Raw genomic sequence first — 16,989 nt, forward strand, 5'->3', positions numbered from 1 at the left:
ATGTTTCTTGGAAATATGTCCGGGTATACATGTCCGTTCGAGGGAGAACAGCCACCGTCTGTTTATCACAATGAGCGGACCCTTTTGAGGCTGTTTTCTGTGAGGGCTTACAAAGCAAGTATTGATCGTGCCAAAGTTAGTGAAAGAAACTGCTTTTGGAAGCTGAATTAGGTGCCAACTTCAGATCAGTCAGGTGGTTTAAATTCATGCATAACCCCTACCTAATAAAGCAGGTGTTGTTCAGTGCGAAAAACAGCAACTAGCACAAAAAAAAGGGGGAGATAAGTGAACTCCTCAAGAGCCGACTGATGGGCGACCATACTTACACGACTGCTTGTACTTTATTCATTTCTTTTTGGGCACGCGGCAGCTAATCGTGCCTTGCACGTGCCAGGCTACGCAGCATGCTATAAAATTTCAGCATTGGCTGTGTAGAGCTTGACAGGCAAAACACAATCGGGTGGAATAGGGTGTACACTGTGAACAGCCACACAGTATGTGGAAACGCCGTCTGGTAAGGAGCTAATGCGCTTTGTTTGTAACTCAGGGGGCTGAACCACATCCCACTCAGGGTATGTCCTAACGTTCGTATCTTGTTCTTTACGTTTATTTTTTAAGTGCTTAAACATTTCCCTGTGGACTCGTATAGGAAACCTGTCTGGCCATCCATCACCATTGATGTGCCGCAATTTCACCGCAAGCGAGCACGCTTTTTTAAAGGCTCTAGGGCCTTCATACTTTGATTCCAACCTCCTTATTGCTCCCGAAAAACTTCTTCCCTGCCATCCAATTGGGCATGGCAGTTCAGCTGTCTTTAAAGATAGTCGATGTATAGTGCCCCGGAGGGATACGTAGAGGCTTTTGTATGTATTTCATGATGCTTTATAGAGAGCAAGAAGTTTATTTAGCACAAAAAAAGTTGGGGGGGGGGGGGCGTCTTAAGATCAGGAAGCCACTTCTGCTGCTGCCCCCTGGATACCCCTTCGTAAATTATCCCTGAAATAGTCTCCCTCCTTAGCAGTTCATTTGTCTAGCAGTGAACTCGGCTTTAGGGGGCTTGATATGTGGCGTTTCTGAGGGACACACGGGGCCTTGAGATGTTTAATGAAGGTCCTAGGGCATTACAACTTTGGCATATGACTGCTTATATGACGCCCGGAGAAGTATTCCTAAAAATGCGCGCGTGGGAGTAGTGAAGCCGACTTTAAAGGCTGCATAGCTGAGTGGCTTCAGCATTCGACAATCCCCATTTGGGAGTTTCCGCAAAGTTTAGGACTTCCCCAAACTGTTTGCCGGGAGGTCGTTACAGGGGTGACGTACGGCACCAAAAACTGAAAATAACAATGTGCCTTATAAACAATGTACACAAATTACACAAAATATTTTCTTATTGAACCTATGTACAGTCATCAAAAATGTTAACAAAGAACGAGTTGCCAGCGTATGCCCAGAGCGGCCGTTTGCGATAGCGTCCTAGGCTGTGCGCATGCGCTGGAGCTTCCAAGTGCAGAAAGTTAGCCTGGAGAGCAACGGCTATCATCCGCGGAAGATGCGCCGGTGGCTATCGGAGTCGGCCGGTCCGTGCATAAGCAGGCACCCGCTTCTTCGTTATTGTTAACATTTTTCACGACTGTACATAGGACACATGATACATAGTAGCAACAATACCTACATAACGGCAACGTTAGTAATAATAAACATCTTCTGTAATGAAGCGAGTTTCGTTCTGCACACGATTCGCTTCAGCTTGTTTTCAAATTGTGTAACTGTCTTTGAATAACTGTTGTTGGTAATAAACTTCGTTGTTTTGTTCTTCTGGGAAAAAATTCTAATTTATGTGCCTTAACCTGTGCTTGAGACATTACGTTATTATCTCGATGTGTGTGTAGCTTGTAGTGCTCTGGTTTGTTTCAGCTCTTAATATCGCTGTTTTTGCGTTAGAAAGCAAGAAGCGGAACCGTCTGGCTAGGCGGCGCCGTTCGTGTAAGGAAGGTAAATTAAGCACATGCAACATTTTTGTTCCGGCCTCAGTTCACGAGTAACAAGACAGAGCTGATCTCTGTTACACTCCCAATATTTTAGGTTAATCAGTTTTCGTAAGAATACCATATCACACGCATATTTTTAAGTTAGCCTTATCAGATATATGTAGGCAGTTGACGTTTTTTAACGAAGCCTAAGCTTCCTACGCAAAATCCAGTTTTTCTACCGGAAAACAAATTTTCTCTAGATGTTCTTTCAAAAATAGGTACGATTAAATCGTTTGTCTAACTACGGCAAGTGTAGTAGGACCCAGCGTTTATTTAGTGAAGGGAGACACGAAAAACTACTGTTTTTAAGCTGCTTTGATTTTAATTTTTAACGTCGCACCCGAGTTTAACTTTTTACAGAGCATTGTGAATTTTTTTATTGCTTGGTCGTTTATTTCTTTACTAAAAAACTCCTCGCACGTTTATATCATTATTACACTCCGCAATATCATTAGCATTAATAATGGCTGACTCTAGCACAGACCTTTGCAGAACTCCCGAGAATTTGTACGTACTGTGTTCTTCCCGTCAGGAATGCACGATTTCATTGTTGTATCTTGTATACTTTGGTATGCACTAACTTTTTAATTAGCTCTAAATGAGGGACTCTATCGAAGAATTTCGACACGTTAAGACAAGTACGCACTGTCAATTTGATTTTCGTTCTTGCTAAGGGATTGGGCCGGACTAGTAATGCAGAGTATTGACAGAAGCGGACCACCACCCGAGTAACAGAACAACGGCCCAGGGACGGGTTGAGATAAAACTCGGTGGCTGGATCATTTGAGAAAATTTTGGGACGAAGAATTTATTTGGACGCAGCATGACAGGTACGGTTGCACGTTTATGGCAAAGGCCTTCGTCCTGAAGTATGCGCGTAAAGAGGCTGGCGATGATGATTCTACTCAAAACACATCAATGTCCCTTAAAACGACGGGGATCATAATCTCTAGTACAATAGCGTGTCGTTTTACTTTGTACTAATTTCGAACGTGGCTTCTCACCAACGTGAGAATCTGATGATCCGCCCCTGTTATAAAGCAATCCCTCTCGTCATCCATCTCTTCGTGATGCGGGTCCCAACCATACAGCATGAACTAGTGCGGGCAAGTGTTTGCTCGGGGCGGCGGCCTTGGTGGCCAGCGTAGTACGTGATAGTTGTAGCCAGCCGAGCCGAGAGGGCAGGCACGCTTCCGGACCACGCCGGCCTGCCGGACCAGCGACAGCCGCTCGCGTCATCGCGTGCACGCGCGCAGTTCGTGCGCTCACCACACGTACTACGTTCAGCGTGACTGCAGTCTCTCCGTTGTCGCCACGCGCTGCACCCCGATATCTCATTTGGACTCCAGGTCACCAGGGCTTACCAGGGAACGAGGCTGCCAACTCGGCCGCCCGCGCACTCAACTACCGGGCACCCGGCGTAAACCCAGAGGACCCAGAGCCAGATAGTTATCCACTATTATCATTTAAAGACATCTCCGCGCGCCCAATACAGGGAGAAACATCGTCTATACCCGTCCCCCCTCAGGGGGTTAGGCAAGGCCAACGAGCGAACACTTATCCGCTCTATACAAATACGCTGCTGTGCCCTGCTGTCATGAAACACTTCGAACCTTCTTTCACTGGCCTCTGTCAGTACTGTGGGGAGGTGGCCGACACCTACCACATGGTGGGCATGTCAGAGAAACCCTTCCCTTCCCCCTAATCCCCACCCCAAAAGAGAGGACTGGGAGGCGGCCCTGCTCGGCTGCCTGGACCTACCGGCTCAACAGGCCTTGGTTCAGCGTGCTCGGACAGCGGTCAGGACCAATGAGGTCCCCGAATAGGGACTCCACCTAGTTCTGTGAAGAGGGTGCTATCCAATAGGGACGGCTCTCTCCAAGCTACCTCTCTGTAATATATCAGTGCATAAATGTTCACATCCATCCATCCGCTGGGGTCGGTTCGTTCTAGCGCACTGGCTGCGTGGTCAGCAAGCTGACGTTGTCGGAAACGTCATATCCCGTCAGCGTGAGAGCAGGCTACAAGTCCGTCAGCGTGAGAGCAGGCTGGCCGCGTTGTCGGCGGCGCGACTGGCCTTGCCGCCCTTATGGGCGCTGCCTCCTCGGTCGACGACGTCGACGACCCCCCACCGTATTTTGGGCGCCTTTGTATACGGTGTGGGGCGAGGGACGCTTCGCGGGGATGCTGGCTGGAGGCCTTTCTTCCTGTTCACTTTCAGGTTGGCTGCCTCTTTTGCAGCGAACCCGGTTGAGCATAAGCGTACAACGTCCTTTAAATATTTTAAATGCAGAGCATTTCAGTAACTCACGATGTCACCCGCGTTGGCGTCCGTAGTCCGCACCGTCGTTGTCCCTACTATATAAAAAGAAAATACTATCCTACGCCAGGTTCCGATCCCCCGACCCTGCGGACGGAACGCTATGTACATTGTGCTGTAACCACTGCGCCACAAAGCCGACACAGAATCGGACCCTATATACGCGCCTTATATCGTTGACTCATTCAAAGGTCACTAACGGTAACAAATAGTCCAACCATTCCCCTATGCCTTCTTTGGCGTTGTAGACTGCCGGCATTTCTTTCTGTATTTCCTAATGAGCCCCTCATTTCTAAACCCTATTATCATGCGAAAGCTTAGGGAGGGCCTCGGTTCTGGCAGCCTTGATGCCAAGGTAGCATAAGAGGGTTTCGCGCCAGTTGCCCGCTTATGACAGGCTGTAGACGTTCGCGTCACGCCCCAGGGGTTGAAAAGAAGGTCCCCTTCTCCCCGTGTAGTCTGAGTGGCGCTGGCTACCACCCTCAAGCGTGAGATACAGTTGTAGTAAATATAAATAACCCAGAAAGCGAAGGAGAACACAGTCGCCCAGATAGCCGAGTTGGTAAGGCATTCGAGATCTAATCGAAAGGCGTGGGTTCGGTCCCCACTCTGGGCGCGTGTTTTTCTTTCTTTCTTTATCACGTAATTAATAAAATAATAATAATCAATCAATCAATCATGTTTATTTACGTGCCCAGGAACAGCCAGAGGCCTGAGTGCTGGCGCACGGATATATTTATATGAAAACAAAATACAAGAAACATATTGCAAGAAACAAACAAGCGACAAGACACACACATATTGAAGTAGCGAAAATTACAAAAATAAAGCACAGGCGGAGCCTGGGTACAGGTAAAAATAATAATAATAATGTAACGTCACTAACGGTAACAAATAGTCCAACCAATTCCCCTATGCTTTCTTTGGCGTTGTAGACTGCCGGCATTTCTTTCTGTATTTCCTAACGAGCCCCTCATTTCTAAACCCTATTATCGTGCGAAAGCTTAGCGAGGGCCTCGGTTCTGGCAGCCTTGATGCCAAGGTAGCATAAGAGGGTTTCGCGCCAGTTGCCCGCTTATGACAGGCTGTAGACGTTCGCGTCACGCCCCGGGGGTTGAAAAGAAGGTCCCCTTCTCCCCGTGTAGTCTGAGTGGCGCTGGCTACCACCCTCGAGCGTCAGATACAGTTGTAGTAAATATAAATAACCCAGAAAGCGAAGGAGAACACAGTCGCCCAGATAGCCGAGTTGGTAAGGCATTCGAGATCTAATCGAAAGGCGTGGGTTCGGTCCCCACTCTGGGCGCGTGGTTTTCTTTGTTTCTTTGTCACGTAATTAATAAAATAATAATAATCAATCAATCAATCAATCAATCAACCTTTATTTTTGGTGCCCAGGAACAACCCTAGGGTCTTGGTACTGGTACACCATATACAAGCATTCATAAAAACAAACTAAAAAAACTAAAATCAAGACAACCAACATAGAAAACCATATATATGAAAGAAACAATAAGATAAAAATAGTTACAGAGATCCCAGAAAGCAAAACAGCAAAAAAAAAAAAAGGAAGCCTAATGTTAGAAGCCATGACACCCGGCCAGCAAAACGTTGAAGGCACGTGAAAAATTGAAAATACACAAGCAAAAACTCAATGCACATGACGGAGATAGATTATACACATAAAACAAAGGTTTTGTAACAAAATGTTAGGAAGTTTCAAAATGGAAAAACGAAGTTCAGCGTTACAAGCACTGACACCTAAACCGACAGAAATTCAAGCAACACAAAATCAGGAAAAGTGAAAAACAAACAAGCAAGATGATGATTTGCATAAAATAAATACGGAACAGAAATACGGCACATAAATGACATAAAGGCACTTAAGCTACAACAGTTTTCAATTCATTAGAGAACAAAGACAAAGAGCTCTGGAATATATCAAGACGATCGGAATATTCATTATATGCACATTGTATTCGGCAGATGGACGAGCATCGTTTACTTAAAGCATCTAATAATAATAATAATGTAACGTCACTAACGGTAACAAATAGTCCAACCATTCCCCTATGCCTTCTTTGGCGTTGTAGACTGCCGGCATTTCTTTCTGTATATATATATATATATATATATATATATATATATATATATATATATATATATATATATATATATATATATATATATATATATATATATATATATATATATATATATATATATTCATATATATATATATATATATATATATATATATATATATATATATATATATATATATATATATATATATATATATATATATATATATATATATATATATATATATATATATATATATATATATATACATATATATATATATATATATATATATATATATATATAGAGAGAGAGAGAGAGAGAGAGAGAGAGAGAGAGACTTTATTGAAGGAGGCCTCTAAGCGACATGGGTGCCGGGCGGCCGGAGCCTAGCGGCTACCTTTGTAGCCCGACCTAAGGCGATCGTGTGTCTGTCCGGTCGGAACAGCTAAGCGCTGCCTACAAGAGCGCCGAGGAAGTGACTTGGGGTAGGGGATCGTATAGACAGGCCCACGTGTGTCGGTGTATCATGGCCTTGCCTCCGCATAGTGGGCAAAAAGGAGATGGATATATTGAGAAATGTATGGGATGAAGGAAAGCCCTTCTGGGGAGGTATTCAGTTGCGCGAGCCTCCACAGTCGCACTTCTGTAGGAAGACACTGAGGGGTTGGCCGGGAGTTATTTGAGGCGAGAGTGGCGATAATTTGCTGTAATTTCATCTTAGCTCAATAGGCTATATCCGCCTGATTTGGCTCTGCGAGAGGCCACAGAGGTGGGGCACGCTCGGGAGGTGAGGGCTCGGGCTGTCGTGTGTGCCGCCTCGTTACCCCCAAGACCAGTGTGGGCAGGAGTCTAAATCAGTTCAATTTGGTAGTAGGTCCTTTTGCAGGAGAAGCTTTACGAGCTGGGGTAAGGTTTCACCCGCAGCATAATTTCTAAGGGCCGTTTTCGAATGAAATATGATTGAAGGTGGTATAGTAGTTTTTCGCAGCTGTTTCACTTTTGTACGAGGGCGGCACCCAAGCATATATGTCAGTTGCTCCCGTGTGAAATTCTGTCTCAACTCTCGGCAGATTCGTTGACACGAGCAAGCAAAAACTGGCACTGTGGGCGATATTGAAGCCTGCAGAGTGATTTGTGCTGCCCTTTCTTCAACAGAAAGGCGCGCTGTCCTTCATCGTGTAAAGTTTTTGATCAAACATCGTACCCGGAGCCAGATGAACCTTCGCAGCTCATCTTATCCTTCGGCCTCGGGAAGCTGGCTAAAACACGTTTTCGCCGAGTCAGGTAGGACTCGGCTGCCTTTGAAGATGTGGCCAAAACCGCGAAACGTCACTTTTCAGGCTTCAGCGTTATCCCCGACGTCTGAATTGCCCCGAGTACCGACTCTAGCCTTTCAAAGCGCTCGTCGAAGCTTCGGGCGAATGCGAAAACCTCGTCGAGGCGGACGAGACAGGTGTGCCACTTTAAACCTGCTAGCACACTGTGCGTAGGGTTTTCTTTGGTGCCGAGAACAGCCCAAACAGGGTCACCTTCAACTCGTAGTCTCCCACTGTGCCTCCAGCGTTATAAACGCAACCTCCTCGCGGTCTCTTCCATTTTCCAACGCGCGATTTTCACGTCAATCTAAGAAATGTACTTCCACCACGCAGAGGTGGCCGAAAGCATCGTCGATTCAGGGCAGCGGGTACATGTCATTTTTGGTTTTTCTGTTACGTCGTCGTCAGCCAGCACGGAACCTTAATGTACCGTCTCTTTTTCTTCACAGGCACAACTTGTGCAACCCAGGGGCTTTTCGAGTGTTGTATAAAGTCGTCGCCGATTATGTCTTTAACTTGATTGCCGATAGCCTCACGCTCGTGGGAAGGCACGCGGAAAGGCAACTGTTGGGTGGGTCAGTGTCCATGCATCTTCGGGGATAATTCAGTGCTTCGCAAGGGGCGTCTGGCGTAACTTTGAAGTCGACAATACACCGTTGCTGTTAGGGTGTAGCAAAGTCCTCAATTTATTTTTTATTCAATCATCATTTTATCATCTTTTCATTTTAAGCATTTTATCGTCTCTAAATAAAGCTCAAAGTTATTACCGCTTGAACACCGGGAGTATCAGGGAAGTTCAGTTAGTGTTGACTGACAGTTGCTCGGAGAAAAGGACGGCCGTGGAGGCTCTACAGCTGTACACCCAGTTATAAATTCACCTGTGCTTGTGGTCAATACGTCAGTGGGCTCTGCAAAAAGGACACACACTCCATTCGTGTACGTTTCCCGCAAGAAAAAAAAAACGCATTGAAATTAGGCGGGAAGTTTGAACGTTCTGTGGGTGCCCTACATTTCGTTATTTGGCGGTACGTATACACCATTTTCCTGGCTAGAGGTGGGCGCCGCCATTTGCTTTTTCTGACCAGACGCTAGCGCCGTCTATGAAGCGACCGCCGAAACCTCCGCGCTGGGCTGTTAAGTGCGCCGTTCTTTGCGTGCGTCTGCTCGGTATCCCTGCATTACCGAGTGAACCGTAGTGGTTTGGCGTTAAGTTAGCGGGTGCAGTGCTTGTGTGTGTGTGTTCTGTTTTGTTTTCATCATCTGCAGACGAATTTTAGGTCCTAATTTGCTGCCAAAGCGGGAAATTCCTACCCCGGCTGTTGCGAGCAGCAGTAGCAGTGTGGTGGTGGTGCCGGTGGTGCTTCGCAGTTCCGCGATGCAAACGCACCGGTATGGCACCGACTGACATAGAAATCGATATCGGGGAGTAAATACGTGTTTTCAATGCCACCGTGCTTGTTATGTTCACCGATTAGTCATGTTTACGGAAGCGAGGATGTCGAATGCGGAGCGCGCACAGCATATGTGGGTCACGGTGATCCGTGCTCGCGATGAACTTTCGACGAGGCGATGGCTACGCTGTTGACATTGCAATGCAATATAATCTTCCTTTACTAGACTTATGACGGTTACTGACAAAACGAAATTACCTGGGCGGAAAGATAACACGACCGCACAACCAGTCAAATTACTATACGAAGGTTGAGCAAAAGGGTTGACGTTCGGGCGAGTTAATATTGGTTGATCATGATCGTGATCATGATTGACCTAACTCTGCGCAGCGCATGTGGCCTGTCGCTCGGAGCCCACCTTTGTGAAACCGCTGCTTGCACCACAAATTCTTTACGCGACCAGCAGTAACTGTTTTGTAATTGTAATACTTTAGATTCCGTGGCAACGCAAAAGGATTAGAAGCTTTTCCTTTGACCGCGTTGTGAACAGGTTGAGCTATTTTCCAAATGTAGCGTTCACGCGTATCTCGAGCTGCGTTTCCACATTTGGCTGCCTGCTGATCCTGCTATCGACCAGCAGTGTGCGATGGAGAAAGTTATCCTTTCATATCGTTTGGCAGTGTAATGCGTTGGCCTGAAAAAAAAAAAAAAAGTAAACAAAACGCCGTGATTTTAAAGGTTAGATTAGATGAAAAGGGGATTGTTTAATGCCAATCGGCTGTAATTACCAAACAATATATGGTATTTTAAATTGACTACAAGGAACCAGAAGTTATTGTAGTGTTGTATTGTATCGGCGCTCGTGAAAGATCCCCAAGTGGTCAAAATTAATCCGCAGCCCTCCACTACGGCGCGCCTCATCACCCATGAAGCGTCGGGGCGTTAAACACCATAATGAATGAATCAATCAATCAATCAATCAACAAACCAATCAATGCTGTATTGTAAAGGATAAAGTTGCTTCTAACATTTCAGGGGGTTCCGTTCCCTGTCGCAGCTTTGCGTGTGATAAATGGATTTTGCTCCGTCTGCTTGCCGTCCAAGTGCACCCAACAAACCCTGGAGTTGGTCGTTGATACAAAGTCGTTGCGATTTATCAACGGAATCCACCGATATCTCAACTCGGTGTGCGTTGGGAAGCGATGCCGCAAAAACACGCCGCAACCGCACTGCATTTTCTCCAGGGAGTGTCGCGCACATGCGTGCTGTCAGCGACTGTTTCTCGCTTTCTCTGGTTGTTCAATAACCCACCACCGCGCAGTGCTGACCAAGCGACGTTTGCGCCTTGAACGGCATCGCAGCATTGGCTAAAACAGTTAACAGTTCCGCAAAAACTAAACACACGGTGCGAAATACTCCTGAACTACGCAGCGGAGCACACCGCGCCGAGCTATGTTAGCAGCCTAGCGCGCTCGGGCAACGCTGGTCGGCCGCCGAGAGAACTGGTTTGAGAGTATTTTCCTCCTTTCCCGGCTGCTTATGGAAAATGGTGTATAGACTGCACTCGCTCCATCTTCAGCGTGCACGTGCTGTTCGGTGCCACTAGTTCTGGATTGGGATTATAAACCGCTCGGGAATGCTCAGCTCGGCAAGGCGGGCTAGAAGCAAAACGAGAACTGCGAGGAGACGTAAAAAAGAAAGGAACACAAATCACGGGGATATTTCAAACGAAACAAGAATAACGGGCAGACAGGCTATTATACGGGGCAGCCTTCGAAACAAGCGCTTACATACGGCGTACACAAAGGCATACGATACACACGCAGCGTACGCACAACACTATATAGATGGGCCCGATAGTTAGCGATATAGAAGGAACCGAAATAGATGCACTGAATACCGCCCGCCTCCACGTATAAAACAATCGAATCGCGCGTTCATTTACTGCTTTTCCTAAGCGCCAAGGGAGGCATTGTTTGCTTCGCAGTTTTCGGGGCGGCCGTTGGGGGATGCGCTGCCGGAGAAAAGATGGCAATCTCGCTTCACGCGCTCGGGAACTCGTACGCACATGCACTGGGCAACTGAGCGCGCAGTACGTGTATCCGGCTCGCCGGTCCCCCCCCCCCCCCCCCCCCCCCCGAGGCAACAGCAGGCCTCAGGGCCCGCCACACCGGCCTCGTTTCTGTCGCCAAAAGCTCACGCACGAGAGATATTTCTCGATCTATGCAAGGTTAGGCACATTCGTTGGATGTTCCATTTGTGGACGACGCATTCATGATGCCCCTCTGCAACGCCTTTACAACGGAGTGTTTGATGAAATCTGCTGCCTTAGTCGACGCTGCGAAGGACTTTAACGATAGCATTCGCGAGCTGTAGCGCAGATTATGTTTCTGGATGTGAACGAAGAAAGACGCATTCGTCCGATGTGGGATTCTATAGTGGCACCACGGCCGCACAACCTTATCTCACTGTGCACGATATCATCACGCACTCTCCCTGCCTACTTAGGTGAACACGCTCAACAGATGTTTCGCAGTCTTAGCATTTGTTTCTCTTATTCGCGTGCCTATCGCTGTTCCAGCGTTCGATTGAACCGCGCAGCGCGTGCAGCTATCCTATAGAGGCAGCTCTAACGAATACTGGGAGGAGGGAAGATGAATGAAAACAGGCACTCAAATGCAGAAATCGCGCTCCGTATAAGGACGAGAACGCAGATGCAGCGGTGATCTTCGCCGGCAAGCTTTTGGCACGACAGCAAGACAAGAATGCGAAGTAAAAGAAGAAATCGAATTCCGCTCGAGCCAACGTGATTTGCCCCCCGAAGGGGTGTGAGACGCTGGCGGGCGGGATACTGCGTTTAATAACGGAAAAGTTCTTTTATTTATCGAGCGGGATATACGCTGGCTGTCCTTTTCAATTTCCAACGAACGACTGCGCCCTTCGCTCTTCGGGCCGCGCGAGTGATCGGGCTCCGCCGTGAAAGGGAGCGTCGGCGCCTGTTACATCCTGCCTCCGCGATCGGGTCAAGAGATTTTTCGCCCAGTGGGCGGAATGAACGCGCCCCCGGCGAGGACATTAATGCAATTGTCGCCTTATCGCGGCCGCCTGTCTCCCATGAAGCACCTCTGGACGCTCAGATTGTCGCTCATTTCCCGAGCGCTGGGTCGGAGGATAAACTGCGGTGGATGCGCGGCCGCGTCTTTCTCGGTTTCTCCCTCCTTGGCATCTTGATTTCGCCCTCTCCCGCTGAGACAGCTGCCGAACGGCGCGGCAGTAGAGCAGCTGCGGGAAGAACGTTTATCTCGTGCCCAGCACAGCGGTCAACGGCCGCCCCAAGTGGCGTAAACTTTCATGGTCACCCTGTTTACTGCGACTTGCTTCGTCCAGGGTGTGTGCACGCGCGCTGTGTACATGTGAAGCGGGATGAGATGTTGCTTGGACCGATAAACCGTTGCCTCGGAAGCCGCGGAGTACTATACGATGTGTGAGGAAGAGCTAAGGAGGAATTCATCCGTGCTCGGTAAAACCGAGGGGTTTCTTTTTAAGGGCAGAGCACCTCGGGGGCTCGTCTTGTCGTCGTAGCTCGCTGTATCGCTCGATGTCAAGCAACTGCCGGAATCACGCGGCGCAGCGAGATGACGGACCCAAGCAGAGCCCGGCATACCCATCGTAGAGCGTCCCGCAGAGGCTTCGAAAACCAAGCGGTTTACATAGTGGTAACCGTTCGGAACTCGTGAACCGGTGGCGCTTGTCATACATCTAAGCGTTGTTTAGCCGAAAGAAAACTGCAGGCACGTTTGAGGCAAAATATACGTAATTAACCCGCAGCGCCCGCATTCATTTAGTTAGGAACGCTCGTTGGGTTGGTTTTTACAATAGTAAGCAAAAAAAAACAAAAAAAACGTGGCAGTGCAACGCCGTCACGTGCGGGAGGAAAAGCAAGCACAAAAAATTCAGAGCCCTTCCACCCCGTGAAGAGGGATGGCCAGCAAAGCTGCGGTGCCGAGCCGCAATGTGAGGTTTGACTGGGTCGTAGTCCAAGGGGTGCACGAAGCAAAACACGTTTGTTTGTAATTTGCGATTGAGCATTGTTCCTGGTTATAAACTGAAAGTCCACTCCTGTCCAGTCACTGCCCCTCGCGCATGCTCGCACGGCTCTTCACGAGCTACGTGAAACGGCTATCAAGCGGCTCCGACGCAGCGTCAAACTTATAGCTATCGCAATTGAGGTGCACACCTGGGACCGCCGGCGCCAGTGCGTCTGACGCGGCTATGACGCAACACAATCCAACACAATCCACTTATATCCAATCCAATCCAAATCCACTCCAAGCCAAGCCAATCGCACCGAATCAAGGGCCCTGGGCCCTATTCTCGACTGCACAAATTGCCGGCATTTCGCCCATGTTTTTTTGCGTAAGCACGACGTAAGCAATCAGTGACGTGCTGTACCTATAGCTATGACGACATGCAGTGTAATTTGACGAGTCACTCATAACGATCGCTACCAAGGTATCAAATATTGTGCAAGAAAGATATAAAAACACTTGGCATGTACTATAAAAATTAAGACGGTAGCTGTGGCTGACAAGAAAAACACATTTCTGGAGGTCAGACTTGGCGCCAACACCACAAGGCGATCGAGTAACGTTGATCCAAAAGCGAGCGAAAGGCGGATGTCGAGCTAAAGAACATCACACAATTTTTTTACCGTATCTATTTATTTCTTTCAATCGCTTTTATTAACATAGCTGGGCTCTCTGCTTCAATGCAAGCTTTGTTGCGTTATCACCTTCCCTGCCGCCACCGCCGCCACGCCATCGTCTGCTGCTATGTTACAAGTTTATGGCGTGATCACAGAAAAAGACGGCCGCGACTATCGCTTCTATGACACATAAGAGCAGCGAAGCGCTACGCCTGATAACCGCGGAGCACACCGATGTCACCGATTCACTCATTCGTCAAGCTCGACTGCAATCAGCGCTGTAATGAACTAAATAGTCACTTTTCATTGTTATTTTTCTCTTGAGTTCGATCATGTGACCCAACAGCTTACTAGGACAAGTATGGACAAATGCCATGCATTGGGTTCTCTTTGTCATGGAGAGGCTTGTACTGCCCTCTTATGTTGCGGTTACGCCAAACAACTAATTTTTATTTCATTGCCAACCATAAAAGCAAAATACTGCATGTTATTTGTATGTCGCATGATCGCTGACTTGGAAGCAGTTGAAACTATAATTTGTTTCGGTAGGAAACATGCTTTAAACAGCGCGCATGCGAAACTGCGCCTGCTGCAAATTGCCGCACATTTCGCGGGGCCGTAAGCGGGGGCAATATTGTGCCCTATTTTGCTTGTATTTTGCGACAAAAACAACCGCCATTTTCATGCTGTTACGTAGCATTACGTCACTTTTACGCAGGCTGAAGTTGCCAATGCATGACGTAATCGTTCCCGCCAACTGTTTAAATTACGTCACGCCTTCTCAGCCAATCACAGAGGGGGTGTGTATTACAAGCAGTATTGTTGTTGAATAGCAAAGACAGGCTTACGTTGTCATGTCCGCCGCATTTTGTCTGGTTTTTCATTGCCGGCCAAGAATTATGCGCCTTTAGTAACGAGAAATAAGGCAAACTTTAGAACTGGTGTCCGTTGACGACATGAAACGTCAAAATGACGACACCACACACAACCGCTTTGTCAGCCGGAAGCACGTGACCAAAATTGAAAGCCAATCAGAAAAGACTTCCGGAAAATTGCCTAAATTGCCGGCAATTCAGGCAATTTTCCGGAAGTCTTTTCTGATTGGCTTTCAATTTTGGTCACGTGCTTCCGGTTGACAAAGCGGTTGTGTGTGCTGTCGTCATTTTGACGTTTCATGTCGTCTACGGACACAAGTTTGCCTTATTTCGCGTTACTAAAGGCGCATAATTCTCGGCCGGCAATGAAAAACCAGACTAAATGCAGCGGACATGACAACGTAAGCCTGTATTTGCTATTCAACAACAATACTGCTTGTAATACACACCCCCTTTGTGATTGGCTGAGAAGGCGTGACGTAATTTAAACAGTTGGCGGGAACGATTACGTCATGCATTGGCAACTTCAGCCTGCGTAAAAGTGACGTAATGCTACGCAACAGCTTGAAAATGGTGGCTGTTTTTGTCGCAAAATACAAGCGAAATAGAGCACAATATTGCCCCGGCTTACGGCGCCGCGAAATGTGCGGCAATTTGCAGCAGGCGCAGTTTCGCATGCGCGCTGTTTAAAGCATGTTTCCTACCGAAACAATTTATAGTTTCAACTGCTTCCAAGTCAGCGATCATGGTACATACAAACAACATGCAGTATTTTGCTTTTATGTTGGGCAATGAAATAAAAATTATTTGTTTGGCGTAACCGCAACATAAGAGGGCAGTACAAGCCTCTCCGTGACAAAGAGAACCCAATGCATGGCAGTTGTCCATACTTGTCCTAGTAAGCTGTTGGGTCACATGATCGAACTCAAGAGAAAAATAACCAATAAACCCAACTTGTCTAATAAACCCAACTTGTATTTTGTCTTCATGGCTCCTTTAAGCGCGTAATGCGATAACGTTAGCAAGCCCCGTAGACATCCCACGAAAGCTCTCCGAAAGGTGGGAGCTTTCCGCTGCTCTCGCACGCCATCCGCTGGGGCAGCGCCTGGTCCCGGGATGTTTCAATGGGCACCGAAAAGTAGCGGTAAGGGATTTTTAGCTCGCGCGGATTTTTCGTTCAAGGTCAACACTGCCGACGACGCCAACTTTTCTGCTGATATCGCGTCATTTGCAACTTTGCACGTGTTTGGTGGTATATATAGCAGATATTTTACCCCTAAACGTTGGCATACACTGCAATGGAGTTCACCACGACAATCCGTGGAAAACCGAAGCCCTGCTTGGATGGCCACGCCTTACGTCAAGAAAGTTCAGCGCAAGTTTTAAATGCAGAGCATTTCAGTAACTCACGATGTCACCCGCGTTGGCGTCCGTAGTCCGCACCGCACCCCTCCCTACTATATAAAAATAAAATACCATCCGGCGCCCGGTTTCGATCCCTCGACCCTGCGGGCAGAACGCAATGTACATGGTGCGCTTCCCACTACACCACAAAGCCGACACGGAATCGGACACTACCAACGCGCCTTATATCGTTGACTCATTCAAATTACTGCTGACGAGCGCTTTCTCGTCAGCAGTTGCCACAAGTGCAACAACATTAACGTAACGCAAACTACTTAACGTCGTGCGCCCCCGTAAATGCTCTGCATTTGATCGTGCCCCTCGCGAGGGGGATGTTTATATAGGAACTCCTACTTCTAGCTAAGACCTTACTTCTAGCGGACTCCTGGCGCCCTCTTTCTGCCATTGTAGAGACTATGAGGCGGTCTTCGAAGGGCGCCAAATTTGAATTCTACAAAATCGATTTCTTCTTGCATGCGGTCGACAAAGTTTGATTGATTGATTGATTGATTGATTGATTGATTGATTGATTGATTGATTGATTGATTGATTGATTGATTGATTGATTGTAAGGTTTAACGTGTCGACGCAACGCAGGCGATGAGGCGCGCCGTAGTGGAGGGCTCTTTCTCTCGCGCTCCGCGCTAGGGGGGGGGGAGCCCTGTAGCGCCATCATCATCTTCACCAGCGTCACGATCATCATCAGCAGATCGGCCAGCTCGCGGCTAGTACAGATTCGCCACACCTCGGGAACGGCACCCTCGTTCTACGCGCCTCATCATGTTCATGGCATAGCCAACGCAACCGAAATATACGTGGGCTCGGCCGCACCGCCTCATCGGCCGCCTACAAGCTCAAGGTTT

The 16,989-nt window shown here is 47.7% G+C and overlaps 2 non-coding genes across 2 annotated transcripts; both read left to right on the forward strand.

Moving 5' to 3' along the window:
* Window positions 1-4,894: 4,894 nt before the first annotated feature.
* On the forward strand, window positions 4,895-4,966 carry Trnar-ucu (transfer RNA arginine (anticodon UCU)). The gene has a single exon. It is a non-coding gene; the product is annotated as a tRNA-Arg (tRNA).
* A 615-nt stretch (window positions 4,967-5,581) lies between these two features.
* Trnar-ucu (transfer RNA arginine (anticodon UCU)) lies at window positions 5,582-5,653 on the forward strand. The gene has a single exon. It is a non-coding gene; the product is annotated as a tRNA-Arg (tRNA).
* The last annotated feature ends 11,336 nt before the right edge of the window (window positions 5,654-16,989 follow it).

The sequence above is a fragment of the Haemaphysalis longicornis genome, unplaced genomic scaffold, assembly GCF_048455015.1.
Source record: "Haemaphysalis longicornis isolate Haplotype H1 unplaced genomic scaffold, Haemaphysalis longicornis Haplotype H1 scaffold_1, whole genome shotgun sequence".
NCBI lineage: Eukaryota > Metazoa > Arthropoda > Arachnida > Ixodida > Ixodidae > Haemaphysalis > Haemaphysalis longicornis.